General features: G+C 40.2%; 1 protein-coding gene across 7 annotated transcripts in view; it reads right to left on the reverse strand.

Annotated features, from left to right (window-relative positions):
- EXOC6B (exocyst complex component 6B) overlaps positions 1-19,238 on the reverse strand; it is a 615,219-nt gene that overhangs the window by 90,873 nt on the left and 505,108 nt on the right. The window lies entirely within an intron of this gene.

Genomic DNA, 19,238 nt, shown 5'->3' on the forward strand with positions numbered 1-19,238 from the left:
TGATTTTTTTCTACCTTATATTAGTTTTGCTTGGTCCATGAATCTTGTACAGTAGATAGTCACCTATTCTTAAATTTTACATAAACAACAGCATAAAATCTGGTCTCTTTTGCATAAGATTTCTTTCAGTCAGTATGATGTCTTGGAGATGCGTCCATGCTGTTCTATGTGTTAGCAGGTTTCCTTTGCATTAAAGAATAATATTCCATTCTATAGGTATACAACAGTTTATCCATTCTCTCACTGATGGGCACTTGGAAATTTCAGTTTTTTTACAATTATGAACACAGTTGCCATGAACATCCTTTTAAAAGTCTTTTTGTGGACATATTTTCATCTGGGATAAATACCTAGGAGTGAAAGTGCTGGGTTACAAGGTAAGTAACTTGTTTACTTTCACAAGAAACCACCATGGTGTGCCTGGGTGGCTCAGTCTGTTAAGCGCCTGACTTCAGCTCAGGTCATGATCTCACAGCTCATGAGTTCGAGCCCTGCGTCAGGCTCTGTGCTGGCAGCTCAGAACCGGGAGCCTGCTTCGGATTCTGTGTCTCCCTCTCTCTCTGCCCCTCCCCTGCTCATGCTCTGTTTCTCTCTGTCTCAAAAATAAATTAAAAACATTTTAAAAAATTAAAAAAAAAAAGAAACCACCAAGCCATTTTCCAAAGTGGCTGTACCATTTTACACTCCCATCAACAATGTATGAGAGTTCTGGTTGCTCTAAGAAGCCCATTTTTGACTGAGTAATTTAGTTCCGGCTAGTGTCACCCCCTAGCATGTCGTTCTGGGTTCCTTTGCCTTGAAAGAGTATCAGTAGCTGAACTCTCTCTTCAAGTTTATGTATAATGAAGTTTATATATAATGATAAAATAGTATTTTAGATTACACAGTATAGAAATATAGATATATGGAGGGAAACTGAACTCTGTGTGCATATCTAAGGGGAATGCTGTGGCCCATGGAGACTGTTGGGCTTTCACCAATATCATCGGGTAAGGTGAGCCTGATTGAGATGAGGCTGATTGGAACATTAAGAAAGAATGGCAATTTACTTCTGAAAATTCAAGCTTAGGAACTAGCTTATAGGATAACAGAAGTCATAACCAGTTTTGATTATGCGAGGCAACAATTATGAACAGGAGGTCACTAGCACAACTTCTGTGAAGTTGGAAGACATGGTTTTAAAATATGTCACCACACAGATCAATTTCAAAGATTCCCTTTCCCTGCCCCATGGCCAGTGATCTAGACAGGATTTCAAATACCTTGAAAGTGTAATAGAAAATAATCTCATACAAAATATGGGCTCCAGCAGATTTCAGAAAGGGGAGCGGGGGAAGTAAAAAAACAAAAAACAGAAGACCCAAAAACAAAACCAAAAACCCCCAGCCATCTAGATAATTTGATAAGAGAACAGAGAAGATCTTGGCAATTTCCTCGTAATAGCTGCAATTCTTGGTAACTTAATCCTTGGGGGGATGGTAAGGTGAAGATATTCCCACATGCAAGAGCATATTTCAACAGATTTCCAATTAGAGACACTGTCCACCAAAATTGGTCTTATTTTCTATCTGGTGATAATCTACGGAATTTCTTTTCCCTAAACCAGACTTGGAAATATAAAAGTTACTAAATTTATCCAGTTTAGAGACTCCTATAATTCTGCTTGAGTCTGTATGTGTCTGCGTGACATCTGTGATATCCCGAACCTCCTCTGTCTGTTCTTCAGAGCGATGGGAAGATGAATAAAGAGTTTATGTTGACAAGGACTATGAACTAAGCAGCTCCAAACACACTCCCCCAGGCTCCCAGAACACAAAGAAAAAAGTAATCACTCCAAATGACCCCCAACTATTTAGAATTTCATACCATCAAGTCAGATGAACCAAAATTGCTACCACCTGTAAAGATTCAAAGAAATACAAAAATCACTAAGAAGAAGGAGAAAAAAAGTGGCAGATGTGCTTGGAGGGAGGGAAAACAAGCAGAGGAAGAACATGCTTGGAGCACCCCCTCCAGGGAACTGGTGATCATATCAGAGCCCGAGAAGCTCTGCCAGATTGGAAAGCAATAAAACAACATGCCTTATCTATTCTCATACTTGTGATTTTAAGAAAAGCTTATTAAAACTTAAAGATCTTGTAGGGTCATAGAACTGAAGGCTGGGAGGCGTTTGGGTTTGTCTATGTACAAAATCATAGACCTGTAGCTTTGGAAGGGACCTTGGGAATCATTTAGTATAATTTGCTACCCAATAAGAAACATCCCGTATAAATGGGAATCTGTTTTCTGCTTGCATTCCCCTAGTTATAGGAAATGTAGTCAGCTCCAACTTGGGGGAACTCCAGTTGTTGACAAGTTTTTCTCTTATACTGAGGCAATCTGCTTCCCTTTAACTTGTAATAATGGGTCCTAGTTAGCAAAAGAGAAGTAAATCTATTCATGGTTCTCTATAAGTTAAGTCTTCATAAATGTGAAGCTGGATATTGTGAATCTCCTAAGTCTTCTCTTTTCCAGGCTGAAATATTCACAGTTCTTTAAACGGTGATCTCTTGATAACCTGCTTAACTTTGTCTTCTAAATGCACTTTATCAGTGTCTTGCTTAAACTGTGCTCTAGATCAAATGCTATGCTTCAGGTATGGGCTTATCTTTATTGCACACCGCCTCCAATTACAGTTGATAGGAAAGGTTAGATTATTTGCTCACATTTACTCAAGCAGGTAGTAGTAGAGACAGAAGTAGAAAATAAATCTCCTGATTCTCAGGTCAGTGTTCTTTCCCTGTATCACACTGAAAATAACCTGTTGGATAGGAAAAATATGCTCCTTCAACGTAGATAACAGAGTTTTTGTGCTAATAAAGGGAATGAATGGAAACCAGTGAGTCTTAGGATTAAGAACTTCCTTCTCCTTGGCCAGGTTAATTCCCTTACTGGGATCTCCACTACTGTCCGCAAAGAAAAATGAGATGTACTCTTAGGCAGCCTTTTGGGTAAATGTATCTAGTATCAGAGGAGCAAAGCATACGGGTAACCTCTGGTCTCTGTTTAAGAGGTCCAGACAGGTTCCCTTTCCAACTCAAATCCCAACACTTACTTGTTTAGGCAATAAGTCTCCCCTGATATTAAATGCAGATTACAAATAAATCAAAAAGAAAGTCAAGAGTATTAAATATTGGCCAGGCTGGTGGCAGTGGGGTGGGGAAGGTAGGGACATAGAAGCTATCCTCGCCTTTTAAAAAAAAAAAAAAACTTTTAAAAATTGTTTATTCACTTACTTTGAGACAGAGAGAGAGAGAGAACAGGGGAAGGGGAGGAGAGAGAGGAAGAGAAAGAATCCCAAGCAGACTCAGCACTGTCAGTGCAGAGCCTGACATGGGGCTCGGTCTCACAAACCACGAGCTCATGATCTGAGCTGAAATCAAAAGTTGGACTCTCAACTGACTGAGCCACGGAGGCACCCCCCTTAATCAGAATTTTGAAATCACAATACATGTAGCAAAGGTGTAAAATGAAGTGATGTATATTACCTCTGGAGCAGTGGTTAAAATTGTTTCAGAGCATTGGGTAAAATAGCATCCTGGTGCATAGTGGCTGGTGATTTGGCTTACATGCTTTCTTTGTAGCTTTCCCACCTCCCTCAAGTTCTGAATTCAGCCCTCAAAATACATATGGAATTAATTCAATATATACTTACTGCAAATCAACAAGACAAAAAGGCACTGAAAAGTGAAATTCGCACACAAAAAGAACAAGGCTCGCCTTAAAGTTGCTCAGCAACTAACGTTAAAAAGACAAGCATGCAGACAAGAGATGCCGATATGAGAGAAAATGGATGCACACAATATAAACATACCTAGACTGAAGCTTTCCCTCTGAAAGTAAATTCCAAAGTTGGGGGAAAATTTAGAATTGGGACTAATTTACTTTTGACATCAGATTGAAAATTCCGTGAAATCCTCACAGAAATTCCAGAATGAAAGTCCCATATAAAAGACCCAGAAACTCTCCTTCTGCTGATGGAATAAAACTTGCCCTATGAAATTAACTGGCCCCTCGCACGAGCAGGTCTGGGTAACCGCCAGAACAGGTTAACAGCAGGATGGCCGCCGGCGCCACACTTGGCCTGCACATCTCTGTGCAGTACTTTGATTCTGATATATCTGAACTTTCCATGACTGAATATGGGCTGCTGGGAAGAGACGGCTCCATGGTCAGAAATGATACTCAATCGTTTGTTTGGGAGTGGGGGAGCACTGCTATGTTCAGAGTGGAATATAAAAAGAACTGAGATAAGGCCCTGGTCAGCCACGTTGTCCTTCCCCTCCTGTCACTGGGTACGCTAGTAAGCAAAAAACTATTATGCTGGACACAAGCCATTCTTATCCCCAAAGCAATGGATTTTACAAGCCAAATAACAAACAGAAACCAAATCTAGGAATGCTGAATTCACTGAGAAATCCAAAAGAGAAATATCAATTGTCAATTCCTTCCCAAAGGAGTTGGAAGGAAAGGCTGAATAAAGCAGTTCTATAAAATGCAATCCAAAAGCCCTCATTGTTTACTGCATGGTAAATCATAATGGCAGGAGTGGTCTTATCCTGTTACGCTGGAAAATGAGCTAGAAGAAGATAAAGTCACAGCCATAGCCACTAAATAAAGTAAATAAATACTTTATACATACAGCAGAATGCCCAAACAATGCATAGTCTCGCTGTTCTCAGCCACTCCTGCAAAGCAAAATTTCTCCCTTTTGGGCTCTGCTGCAGGAATCATAAGAAAGCATTCTGACAGACAGTCAGAATGTTAGGAAGATCATGAAAGCAGTTTGCTTAGAACACCACAGAGCTGGCTGATGTTTGAATTCTGGGCATAAGATCTTTTATTTCCTTTTACTGAATTAATGGGCCTATCTCTCAGTATAAAAATAAAAAAGGATAAGGTACCACTAAAGAGGAGATGCTGTATATAATCAACTAAACCATGTTAATCTCTCCCAAGTATAGAGCTGAAGACTGCCATTCTGTCTGTTGAATGGGAACAATGTTATAGACAGACAGTCAGGGGACCCAGAGTCTCTCATTTCTATATTCTATATTGACACTTTCCTTCTCTCACTGTAAACATACACCTATGGGTTCACTTGGGATCAGCTCAACAAATAAAAATCTCATGAGGGGCGCCTGGGTGGCTCAGTCAGTTAGGCATCCGACTTCGGCTCAGGTCATGATCTCATGGTCCGTGAGTTTGAGCCCTGCGTGGGGTTCTGTGCTGACAGCTCAGAGCCTGGAGCCTGCTTCGGATTCTGTCTCCCTCTCTCTCTGTCCCTCTCCCACCTGCACTCTGTTTCTCTCTCTCTCTCACACCTAAATAAATTAAAAAAAAATTTTTTTTTTTAAATCTCATGTGCATCAAGACAAGACTCAATGAGCCAGTCATTTTACATTTAAGTATACTTTTAGGTAAAAAGTCTCAAGAAACAGTCATATACATGCACAATGAAAGAAGCATAAGAATGTTCCATGAAATGCTACTTGTAACAATACCAACAAAAATGGAAACAATTTAAATGTTCTTCAGTAGGATAAAGGATTATAAAATGTGACATATTAATAGAATACTATACAACAGATAAAGGGAACAGATTAGACCTCGTTATTGGCACAGAGAATTCTTAAAAATACTATTGGATGAGAAAAATGAACAATGAATAGCATGATCTACATACATAAAGTTAGAAGACACACAAGGTAACATTCCATATTGTTCACAGGTACTCATATATGGCTTAAAAGCATAAAAAAAAAAATAAACTTGAAAGGATACGTAACCAAATTCATGTCAAGAATAGGCCTGCCTAGAGGGGGACAAAAACATAAGAGACTCTTAAATATGGAGAACAAACAGAGGGTTGCTGGAGGGGTTGTGGGAGGGGGGATGGGCTACATGGGTAATTAGGAATCTAATTGAGGAATCTACTCCTGAAATCATTGTTGCATTATATGCAACAATGAGGAATCTACTCCTGAATCTACTCCTGAAATCATTGTTGCACTATATGCTAACTAACTTGGATGTAAATTAAAAAAAAAAAAAAAAAAAAAAAAAGAATAGGCCTGCCTAGAGCCACTGTGGAAAACAGTATGGAGATTACTCAAAAAGTCAAAAAGAAAACTACCCTAAATCCAATAATCACACTACTGGATATTTACCCCCAAAATACAAAAACACTAATTCAAAGGGATAGATGCAGCCCTATGTTTATTGAAGCACTATTTACAATAGACAAATTATGGAAAGCTGCCCAAGTGCCCATTGATAGACGAATGGATAAAGAAGAAGCAGTGTGTATTTATATATATAAAATGAAATATTATTCAGCCATAGAAAAGAATGACATCTTGCCACTTGCAGCAACATGGATGAAGCTAGACAGTATAATGCTAAGTGAAATAAACCAGAGAAAGACAAATACCATATGATTTTACTCAAATGTGGAATTTAAGGAACAATGAGCAAAGGAAAAAAAGAGACGAAGAGAGGCAAACCAAGAAACAGACTCATAACTATTGAGAACAAACTGATAGATATCAGAGGGGAGGTGGAAGGGGGGTGGGTTAAACAGGTGAAGGGGATCAAGCACCGGGTGAGGTATGGAAGTGCCGAATCATTATATTGTACACCTGAAACTAACATAACACTGTATGTTAACTGTCCTGGAATTAAAATAAAAAACAATAAAAGTTTTTTTTTTTTTTTTCTTTTTAAGGAAAAGAATGGGACTGCCTAGGCCTGGGGATAAAATATACTCAAATGTTTTGCATTTTTTATTCCCATTTAATTCTTTTTCCTTTCTTCTCATATTTCTTCTTGCCAATTTATAGATTTTAAAATAAAAGATGAAACAGACAAAAATGTTGAACTTTCAAGTCTGGATAGCAGAAATATAATGTTTGTTATGTTTAAATTTCTCGAAAAACATTAGGTCTCAAAGGGGCCAATTTCTTGACTATATTTACTTAGAGGTATGGAAAGATATATCTATTGGAAATTCGGAATTCTAAAATAAGTAAAGACTTAGCATTGTTTAGTGTTTCCTCTAAAACTTAAGGTGGGGAATTCATGGCTATCTGCGTGAACGTCTGCTGCTCCACTATGCTGGTTCTAGACGAGGTCAACGGAGAGAGGAGGGGGAAGAGCATCACCGTTGACTGGCTTTGGCATCAGACAGACCTGAGTTCAATTCCTGATTTAGCCTCTTAGTGAGACTTTGGCTAAGTGCTTACCCTCTTTGAATACCAGTTTCCTCATCTATAAAACAGAAATAATTCTTATCTCCCATAGTCTTTGGAAAATTACTTGAGATAATGTAGGAGTATGCTGCTTAGTTTTTGCCTAGCACATAGGAGATACTCAGATGGGCAAAGAAAATGAAAGGGATGAGGAAGCATTTATTGAGGGCTTTTAAAAGTTAACCATTCTTTTGTTAATTCTATATATGTGATGAGGATGGGACGTTCTCCTCATTATAGGAGATGGGGTGGACATGAAGAGGTGAACAAGTACAGGATGTGAGGTGATGACGGGGAACAAGAAGCCTTCTAGATGTACCCCAAACCACCTCCATCATCACTGAGAATGGCTGTTCTAGCTTAGCAGAACCAACAGAGGCCTGGGTATTTTAGGCTCCTAGAATTGCAGAGGTGTGGCTGGTAGCAACTCTGGAAACCTGGGATACAGAGATCACAGAGATGTGAGGCTTCCTGCTGGTGGCAGCTGAAACCCCTGGTTAGACAAAATTCTGGGGCACCAGAAGCCATGGAGGGCTGCTGCTTTGTCTAAGCAGCCTGCAAGTGGTCTCAGGGATCCCACCCTGAATAAGAGGCTCCAGGAATCCCAAATGAAGGCCAACAGGTTGTCCTAAGATATCTGTCTGCCCCAAGTCTCACTTCTCTCCAAAAGAGAGACAATGCTATATGTATCTTTGTTCCAAAAAACAGTAAGGTACAAAATAAAAGACTAAAAAAAAAAAAAAGAACTCCTCAGACATATTAAATCACAAATTCTAAAGAACCCTCAAGTGGAGGCCTCCTGCCCTCCCACCCTCCCTTCCCCACCTTCTTTCCCACACTATCCTGAACACATCCTAAGTTGCTGCTGAAAACATACAAATGGTTTTCTTAACTATTTATGTTTCCCAACAACAGTTTCAGTCAACTAAGCCAACTTCAGCCAAAAAAGTATCAGTCGCAGATACCTATTTTCCTATAGTTATTAATCTTCAAAAATCACAATAATCAGAAAATGAATAAAACTAACTTGCCTTTGTATTAAGCCTCACCTAAATGGTTCCTTCCCTAGAAAAACAGGCGGCAGGGCAGTTCTAGCCTCATTTAAATGTTTCTTGCTGAAATTTAAACCTCTGCTGTCTTAATCTTCTCTATGTGCATGGAATAGTTTGGAAGGAAGGAATCAGCAACTTGAACAAGGTTCTCTAGCAGGCCCCAAGTACAAAACTGCTCCTGATTTTCCTCTCGGTCCAGAGACAGTGCCTATCATTTTAGCAGCCAGGTGCTTTGATGTGTTTCTTATTACGTTCAGAAAATGAGGAAACAGATGGTGGGAGGCATTAAGTGACATGATTGAGGCCAAGAATAAGGGTTTAAAAGCCCTCCCACTTCATTTGGTGTGAGATATTCTTTCTGCATTCTGGTCTGCATTCTCTCCAAGTTTAAATTAGGTAGGTGAAGATCATGGTGAATGCTCCATCTGCTTGGGAGTAAGAGTTAAAATCCCAGCCTCTTGGATATCTTGTCTGTCATTGAATCCTCAAGTGAGTCTGCCTTCCTTAATCGGTATCTCTTGAGGGGGTGCCTGGAGAGTCAGGGTTAGTCAAATGAGGTTTTTCACAACAGAGACTGAAGGAGGGGGTGAAGGAAGGAGAGAGTGTGTGGGAGGTGTGGGAGGAGAGAGAGAGGGAGATGGGAGAACGGGAGAGGAGGGATTAAGGGAGGAAGGGAGGTGGGAAGAAAGGAAGGGAGGGAAGAATAGAAGGAGGAAGGGGATTGCTGGGGAGAGTGGTTAAGAACTCCACTCTATCCTTCCATTTTTGGGGGGGAGAAAAAACCCTTGTGATGTTGGTGCTAATATGATGTAAAGGGGTGTGTACCTATGAGGAAAAGTTTCAATTTTCATCTTGATAAATACTTCTGGGTTTGCACATATACCACAACTGATTATAGTTCAAGATCAAAACTGCACCTGCAGTTCACAATGACCTATTTTTTGCCCCAGTCCCCCAAAGTTGCTCTGTAGCAAAGCCAAGTCAAAACAATGCTCAAAAAAAGGCTGCAAGTTCCTGGCAATTTCCCTTCCACTCCACATGCTGCCAAGGTCACCTAGAGGTGAGGCTGAACTCTCCATTCGGCCTTTTTTTTTGGTCTTTTCCTCCCCCTTTCCCCTCCCTCTACTTACGTACATACTGATACGGTTTATAGCCTGTACCTCAATAGCATTATCACCCTGGATTTTTATCAGACCTGGGGTCAGGGGAAGCAGGAAAGGAGATTGGATGTGAGTCTGGGTGTGGCAAGGTCCTGCTGCCTTATCAGGGAGGTAAGAAAGTGAATCCACCTGGTATGCTTCTGGCTGTGAAGTGCAGGGAGGTGAGCCAAGGTGCCAGGGGGTCACTAGGAGTTCACTTTGGATCGGTGCCCAATGTTTGCAGAACTTAGCTCATCAACTTTTCTAATTTGCAAAGATGTATTTCCTGTTTGGTTTCTTCCTCCCTGTCATCTAGGCAAAAGAATCCAGTATGCAGCTTGTTTGGCGTGTACAGGAAACATCCCTTTCCTGAATTAAGTCCAATTATGGTAATTCATTCAGAAAATTCTCGGGATCACTGGTACAAGTTAAACTGCCCAGGGTGGAGGAGTTGGGTGTTTAGCCAGGGGACTGTCAAGGATCCCTGGGTGCTTTCCTCACCACTGCATTGACCTGTACCTGAACCTACCCCATGTCATTTCACAAACCACGTAACCTTGGTGTGCCTTGTTTTACTCTCCAATAAAATGGTGGTCCTCACTATTTATGTCTAAGCTACTTCTATGACCTGTTTAGAGAGCCCCAGAGAGTAGAACAACTAAGTCTCAGTGACAGAAAAAGAAACACAGGATCAAATTTCAAGAGTTTGTGCTCCAGGACTTTGAGGCTGACAGGGGGGCCCTATGGCTGGTCCTTAATAGAATGTTAGTGGCACTGTTCTTTTATGCTAATTTTGGATAGAACTGGCCATTGCGTGGGTCCTACTAAAGAGTAATTACAAAGCAGGTGGGAATACTAATTCCCTCTGATTAAAATCCTGGCTGAAAATACTGCAAAATGCCAAGAAAAGGTGTTCATTTTCTGAAACGGATATTGCTTTAAAACGAAGGTAAGAGATGAGACCAAAGACTCTACTTTTCTAGTTACAAATTGTACTTACACCCATCTGACCTACTTTGGAATCCAGGTGTGATCAACAACAATAGCAAAATCACTTCCACTCAAACTAGAAGACATTCCCAAATCAAGGTACCTGTGGTCAAGACATACTTCAAGGGACTGGATTCTCTGCTGACATAAAAAGAAGGTATGCACTCAAGCCCCCTTAGCCAAGTAGCTCATTTATCAACATGAAAGCAGGACATCTATAGACATGAACTAACTTCTCAGTGGAAATCCTTTGGCTTTCTTTTAATTCCATTTTTAAAAAAGTTTATTTGTTCACTCATTCATTCAACAAACATTTTTGAACAGGGGCTGTGTGCCAGGAACTGAGATAAGGATATAAAAATAAGTGAGACAACAGTCTCTATCTTAAACAGTTCACAGCTAGTAGAGGAGACATATAGGAAAATAAATATAGTACGGTATGATATACTATAATAGAGTTTTGTGTAAGGTGTTAAGGACACAGGGCTGGCCAGTTCCTGCCTGAGAAAGTCAGAGAAAGTTTCCCAGATGAGGAAACGTCTGACCTGAGTCTTAAAAGTTGAGTAAATGTTTGCCAGGGGAGTAAGTGCCTAGCTAAAAGGAGGAAACTTTGCTATGCCATGTTTGTTGAATAGCAACAAAGTTTGTATGGGTATACCTAGGGGATGGTAGAAGAGGCAGCTGGCAAGGCAGGTATGGGCTAGCCTGAGAAGGCACTTTATACACAAGGGCTTTTGTTTTTTTTTTTTTCTTCCTTCTCTGGAGGTGATGGACAGATCCTGAAGAGTTGTGGTTTTTTTTTTGTTTTTGTTTTGTTTTGTTTTTGCAGAAGAATGATCAGATTTTTAGTTTAAAAAGTTTGGCAGCAATTGCAGGGGGAAAGGGGCTTACCATGCGGAAACAGAAGAGATATTGAGACAATGTGCACAATAACTATGACAAAGTTTATGATAAGTGCTGAGATTAATGTGGGTACTTGTATAAGTTTTGTCATATAGCTGCCACCACCATTATGAGTGCTGTAGAAAATCCGTAAGAGTTCAGAGACTGGGATGTGATGGTGAGGGAGGCATCATGGAGAAAGCAGGAAGGAACTAAGAAACCAAGGCTAAGATAGAGGGAGCATCCCAGATTGCAGATACAGCACAAATGAAGTGTGATGCTTCTGGCCGCAGGCTAGAAACATGATGTATCCAAGAAATGGACAACACCTACCAGACTGACGGGGAAACAAAAGACATAAAATTATCTGAGGCCCTACACATTAAGGCAGATAGACCAAGTTACATAAAAGTCCACCGATATCTAAATGGTGTCCCAAAGTGACAGGAGGTAATTTCTGTGTACAATGAGCCGCCATGATCATGCATGTAGTAGGGTTTAGTTAATTTCTAAGTTTGTGCATTTGACTGAGATGAGCACATTGGACAAATACAAGGCATTCTCTTTCAAAAGACATGGATTCCTCTAGTCTATTAGCGATGTTGGACTTAAATCACCAGCCAAGTGAAATGACATTAAATTAAGATAAACATGCCTTGTGAAGTTCCCTCTTCATTTAAGTGTGGTACAAGAATTGCAAGAGTGTATAATGCAGGCTGCCACTACAAGAGGAGTTGAGGAGGCCAAGAGTGTATTTGGGTCTTAGCTGAAACCTCTTTTGAAATAGGAAGACCTCAGTGTTACTTACACATTTAACACTTACAGTAAACAGAGATGTGAACAATTAGATCATTCCAATCCCATGAATGGAATATTTCCACCCAGTAATAAACCCATTTTGGATTATTATTCTTTGTTTATTAAACCAACAAGAGCACTCATTCTAGCCAGCCTGTCAAAGGCACAAAGTGAACTAAATGGTTTGTTTAGTCTAACGATAGATGCTCTCTGCCAAATAAGGAGGATCCCAAAATAAAATGTGACTTTACCATGGAATGATATTACATAATTACAGGGAGGGGACAAAAAGATGGCGGCAACAGAACGATGCACTTCTTTTTATTCAGTGTGACAAGAGATGAAATGGATTTCTTGCCAATTTAAAGCACCAAGTGTGACGAGGTGTAGCTCATGACTGATTCTGGCAATAAATCAATTGTTTATGGTATTCCCTTAACATAGCACACACTTAATAACTGCAGCACCATTATTTGATTCAGTTGATGATCTAAGGCAGTAAGCCACACACTAACTTTAAGATAACATTTCCCGGACAACAAAGAGTTAAATTTTATCTCAGACCCATTCACTCTACACCATAAATGACCCCATCACCCCTCCTTGTCATTAACAATGCTAAGTTACTGCTGTATGATTTTACCTACCTCATTCTGAATAGTTCCAGAAAGTTGTCCAGCCCATGTGTCAACAGACCACTTGGAGTTCAAGCAACACTCCATAGCTCTCAGCTGGTAATTACAATGTTTTCCTAAATATGTAGATGATATATGATTTCCAAATTACAATAATCTTCCTGGGTCACTATTAGGCCTGGTGACCTCTCAGCACTTCAGGAATCGATTCACAAAGTGGGCAAGTCACTTTCCTCAGCAGTTTTAACAAATTTTATGCTTCACGTAGACATGGATGGTCAAAACTCATTTTTATTTTCTGATTAGTGCTGCTCAATTAATCCTCAACTCTCTTAGAATCGGCACTAAAAGAGACATAATCTTCTTTCTACAAGTACACTTGGCCCCGGACACATCCTGATTTCACCTGTTCAGGTCTCTGGGTATTCAATAAAGCAAGTTCAGCCGCTGTGCCAAGAGGCCACACAGAGTTCAAGGTAACACCTCACAGCCATCAGCAGGTTAATTATAATTTCATTTTCAAACACACCGACTGCATGCTTGTTTCAACTCCAAATGACCTTACCTGCTTAATTTTTTTTGGGGGGGGGGGAGGTCTACATGGAGTAAATTTCTGTCAGCAAAGCTGAAAGGCCACTCAGAGTTCATGGTAACAATTCATATTTTTAACAGGTTGCCCAGACCTAAATCCTCACCTTCAAACATTCCAGAGAGAGCACTTAGTAGCTGTGAAGAAAATGGGGCATGGGGGATGGGGATGGGAGAGGATAGGAAAGGGAAGGAGAGCCCTGGCTCCTGACTTCTGGAGTTTTGAGAGGATTAGTGCCAACGGCGATCTCAGTGAGCCGACTCTGGCTCCTGGGGGAAGGCCTTGCACTTCTGGGGTGGAGCCTTACAGGAGTTTCTAGATACTTACTTAATGACTGCATCACTGTCAGAAGAAGAACTAGTTCAAGAGCAGTCTTGTGTTCCATTCTGAAGTGATCATAATAGGTGAAGCTTGAGGCTGCATTGAAGGCAACAGGGAAAATGCTGATCTTCTGCTTTCTCAGTGAGCGGGAACAGAAAAGAAGTTCTCTGAGGGGTAAATGCTTTCTGCAAAGGGTTCCTTCTCTTATCAATTAGGGTGGAAGAGCCCAGGTAATATCAAAGAGAGGAGTCAATTCAGATGTGATTTTTTTTTTAATCCCCTGTTGCCCATGTTGTATCACATGCCAGAATGACAAGTTTTGTGGGAATGTTCTGTAGGAGCAACTGACCCATTTTCCCACTTAAAAACCAAACCCAAACAAGTGGCCCCAAAGTTTTTGCTCAGGAAGGCTTTCTGCATAACTTGTCACTCATCCTGTATGAACATCTCATTTTCCATCACAGAGCTTAGCTGTTTTTTGTTTGTTTAATTCTTTTATTCTTTCCAAACTATGTACATGACTCAACTGCTCATTGTATTGTTCATGTTGCAAGCAACTTGAAGGGACCAAAAAGAAGTCTCACTAACGTATTTCATTCTTGGCAATTTATTCCCCTTGATACAATTATGAGTTGCATGGGACTTTGCCTCAAGTTGCTTAAGAGAACTCTTCCCTAAAACTTGGATCACCACCTGGCTTGGGCTGCGTCTACTTTCTTACAGCCTGACCTGCCTTGTTGAGACTCTTGGAATGATAAAATGAAATGACAATTTCTATAACGTTCACTCATTCCCTGTACAGAGAGAGGTTCCTTGTCTTGGCAAACAACCGGGTGGCGTAACAACCATTTCCCTCTCAAAATGTGACCGCGGTCCATTGCAATATTGATTTTCAAATGAGGGAGGTAATTTCTGGTTACTGCAGGACCACAGAGCATTTAGTCGAGTGCCCACCATAAAGACTGAATGTTTCATTATTGTTGCATCATCCAGTGACTTAAATTTCTTAGTTGCAGAGGCTGCTTTCTCCCCCCACATAATCTTATGAAGAAATCGAATTTATAAAACATAGAATATCAAAGCTGTTCAGGCAGATTTGGGATAAATCACTCAGGGACCTATCAGCTCAGCCCTTCTGCCTCCCCCATTCGACCAGCTTCTACCACCACAGCATAGAATCACACCCACGGGAGCTCAATGGAATCACTGGCGGCCATGCAACACAGCTTAAAAGCTACTTAAACATGGATGTTGGTAGTAATTAGAAAGTAGGTATTTGTAAGTGGCAAATCATTTCCCCAAACTTAATTAACTCAGAACTATATGAACATGTTAGAACATCTTTTTTTCCCCCATTAAATTATCATCTCTTGGAGGCAGGAGCTTTGGTTTGTTCATATTATACACTTTCCACACAATACCCAGCTCATCCTAAATGTTCAGTAAGTGTTATGTTACACTTGCCTCAGATTGAAAGAAAAAATTACTTTCTGTGCAAAACATGTCATGTTACAGGGGGCAGGGAAGATATCGCCCTCCTCCCTTACCCTGCATTCATCCAGAAATCCCTAGTCATCACAGGGATTGTGAGAGACCAGTTATCACATCAGACTCCATGATGAATAGAGTCATCATAGAAACATTCCACCTGACCTTCAAACAAGATGACAACATATATGCATCTCAACTTCCTTAGTGAGAAATGTTGAATGGCAGTTGGAAGTTGAGGCCTTGAATAAAGCGTCTTTGGTCTCAACTTCCCCACTTATAAACGGCAACAATTGAACTGATCATTTCCCTTGTCTGGCATTCCAAAGGAGGTGGTGAGTGTTAAACCGAGGCAAAGAAGTCATTTGAAGTCTGTTTTTCATTTTAGGGGGATTGTTCCTTCTCAGTCAACAAGCAACCAAGTATTCATTGACATCCTCTGGGGTCCAAAGAGAGCAATGAACTTGAAGTCAGAACACGGGAGCCCAAATGTACAATTGCTACTGCACGGCAGTAAGATATTGCTCAAGAGCACCCTGAGTACCTGTTTCTTCATTACTATAAGTGGAATTATCTTACAAGATTATTTGTAAGATAAAAAAGATAATTACGAAACCATCTAGTTTCTGGTGGATATTTGATTCAGGATCCTGTGTGAGATCCCGAGAACACAGAGGGTTAAAGGTGAGATACAAAAGAAATGTACTGTGACTTTGTAAATCAATTGCCATAAGGTGAATACCCAGGCAGTTTGTATTTTAATGTTCATAGGGCTCTGGGGTACCAGCTTAGCTATGTGGGATTAAAGTTGTGGGATGGTAAGGGAGGAACTCAGGGCTCTGGGTTTGTTCCTAAGTAAGCCTCAGGATATATCAAATTGACCTAGATTCAGAACCCTACTAAGATTAAAGGCAGAACCAGAGCCATATTCCGTTTGTAGAACAATCATACTAATGGTTGCTCTGTGACATGAAAAGGATTTTCATTTCAATCACCACATCTTTACCATCACTTTCTTTCTCTTTCCCTCTTTTATACCTGAATCAGGGTTGAACTGGAACTAGAACAGAGACTGGATATTCTCAGAAGTGTAGAATCCTACGGTCACAAACCAATTTACCGGTGTTAAGATCTGTTCCTTTAGGTAATTATTCCTCTGCCAAACTTTCTGGAGTTACATAGTTACATTTTAGATTCCCCTCAGGGATAATCTGACCAATCTTTATGATTAGAATCAAAATACGTCCGGTAAGGGATCAGGTGGCTTAGGAAATTTGGACCTTGGTCCACACAAAAATTGTATCAAGGGTCCAAATGTTAAAGAATTGCTTTTTGTATGTGGTAAATTATGACGACAGAGGAACTTCTGCTAAATTTGCTCCTCCCTTTTGGATCTACATTGGTGAACTAGCAAAATAAGTACAGATAATTTTCCTAAAGCTATTGAGTCATTTAGAAACAGATGACTGACTAACATTATCATCAACAATAACTTGCTTAATGGAATCAAGTAATGCTTCCTAAAAATACATCTTTCATCTGTCTTACAGCAAGCATGTACTAGTACTTAATCTGTGTAGGGTCTTAGTCATTACCACCTCTGGCCTTTATTAATTTCTTCCTATCATTCTGGTTCTATTTTGCCATTTTTTCCTTTTTGTACTTTAAATTTTTTTTTTCAACGTTTATTTATTTTTGGGACAGAGAGAGACAGAGCATGAACGGGGGAGGGGCAGAGAGAGAGGGAGACACAGAATCGGAAACAGGCTCCAGGCTCCGAGCCATCAGCCCAGAGCCCGACGCGGGGCTCGAACTCCCGGACCGCGAGATCGTGACCTGGCTGAAGTCGGACGCTTAACCGACTGCGCCACCCAGGCGCCCCTTCCTTTTTGTACTTTAAATAAATGGCACTATAACAAAGCATTTTATTTATGAGATAGATTCAAATAATATATTCTGTCATTCCTTTCTGTACTTTTCTTTCCCTGTTTCATCCTCATAATCTTTTTGGGGATTCTCTCCTTTGCCTGTATCACCTCTGACTACTTCACAAATTAATTCAGATATGTTTCAACTATGGTAACTCACTACTCTTTTCTCCTTTTCACATTCCTCGTGCTCATAACCCTGTTTCTAGTGAAATGTCCTGAGATAAAACAGATGTTAGAATTAAGCAAAAACAAATGACCATTTCCCATGCACCAATATGAGTATAAAAGCCCATGATATTAACCTGAAAGAATCCTTGGAAATTAAAAATTAAACATATCTTTAGAGATCATTCATCCAGACATGGTTGGGAGCCTATGAGGCTTCAAAGTGTTAAAGGTGGTGATGGCCTCAGTGAGAATTTCTATTTTAAATCAACAAACAGGTTTTGGGTAGGATGAGTAACTTGAAGCAGACCAACACTTCTGCCAAGAACAATTAGAAAAGCCAGAAACAAAATTAAAAAAAAAAAAAAAAAAAAAAAAAAAAAAAGCTGCCTGAAGGCATCAAAGAGCTGCTGAGACATCCAGGATTGGAGAAGACAAGATCTTGGAGAAAAGAGAAGTTCTTTGGGATAAACCCAAAATTCTGCATACTGGATTCTTGGTGTTAGGAGAGAGGCAAGAAAGCCAGGAGAACTTCTGGCAAACTCACGGGGCTGGAGAGAAAATATCGGGGTTTGGTGTTACCAAGGGACAAAGAATTTAAATAATCAAGGTTGCATAGAGAAAGAAGGGACAGAAATGCAAGCTTACTGGCACGTGCTGATGCTAAACCAGAACAGGCAGGGGCCTAAGAAGTAGAGCAGAGTTTCCTATAGACTCTTGGTGCTGAGAAAACAAAAATTAAGAGTTCAACTCCCAGCATGGGGGCTTACTAACAAACCCTGGGCCCCTACTTGGGACACACTGAGGAATACTGGTAACAGTGGATACAAACAAAGCATACACGGAAACTTATACAAACTGCAGCTCATGCACAAGTCTGCACAATTCCTCAAAGGATGGGACTGGTGTCCTTCCTCCCTCTAAATACCGCCTAAAAGACAAGATGAATCTCTGGGGGAGAACATTACCTAGGGCCGCTAAAATTTTCATGCACAATGGCTGGGATTCAATAAAAATACAAACTTGATTAGAATAGGAGTAAAAAAAGAGACAACAGAAAACAGTCCAACAGTTGAACAAAATCAGAAATAAACTTTAAAATAACTGTGACTCATGTGTATAATAAAACAGAGGACACAATGAAGAATTTCACCACACAACTGAAAAATGAAAAAAAAGGAAAAACCCAGCAAATTCCAGCAATGTAAAATACAATAGCTAAACTTAAGAACATAGGGGCATCTGGGTGGCCCAGTTGATTAAGTGTCCAACTCTTGGTTTTGGCTCAGGTTACAGTCTCTTGGTTTGTAAGTTTGAGCCCCGTGTTGGGCCCTGTGCCCTAATGAGGAGCCTGCTTGGGATTCTCTCCCTCTCTGTTTCTCTCTCTGCCCCCTTCCTGGTCATGCACGCCCCACCACCACCTCTCAAAAATAACCTAAAAAAAAAAAAAAAAAGGAATACAGTGGGTGGGCTCACTGCTGAAGAGAGCATTAGTAAATTGGAACACTGGTAAGTACAAAATATCTAGACTGAGGCAAATAACCTAGACTGAACAAAAAGATAAAACATATGGGATATAGTGAAAAGAGCCAAATATTTAGGGTTCATGTCCCAAAAAGGAAGAGCTAGAGAATGAAGGAAATGAAAAGGAAAGATATAATAGCTGCAATTTTTTAAAAACTAATGAATGATATCAAGTCACAGATTCAAAAGGAATTTTAAATTCCATGGAGGAAAAACCCACAACAAGGCACAGTAGAGGAAAACTGCCAAAACCAAAGACAAACCTTCAAAGGACCAGCAATAAGACTGACACCTGACTTCACCAAGAAAAATGATGAAAATCAGAAAACAATAGAACTGAAACACTGACATGCTAAACAAAAGTAACTGAAACTTAGAATTCAATACTCAGTGAAAATGTCCTTCCGGAATGAAGGCAAAAAATAAAAAGACAGT

This window comes from Prionailurus bengalensis, chromosome A3 (genome assembly GCF_016509475.1).
Source record: "Prionailurus bengalensis isolate Pbe53 chromosome A3, Fcat_Pben_1.1_paternal_pri, whole genome shotgun sequence".
Taxonomy (NCBI): Eukaryota; Metazoa; Chordata; class Mammalia; order Carnivora; family Felidae; genus Prionailurus; species Prionailurus bengalensis.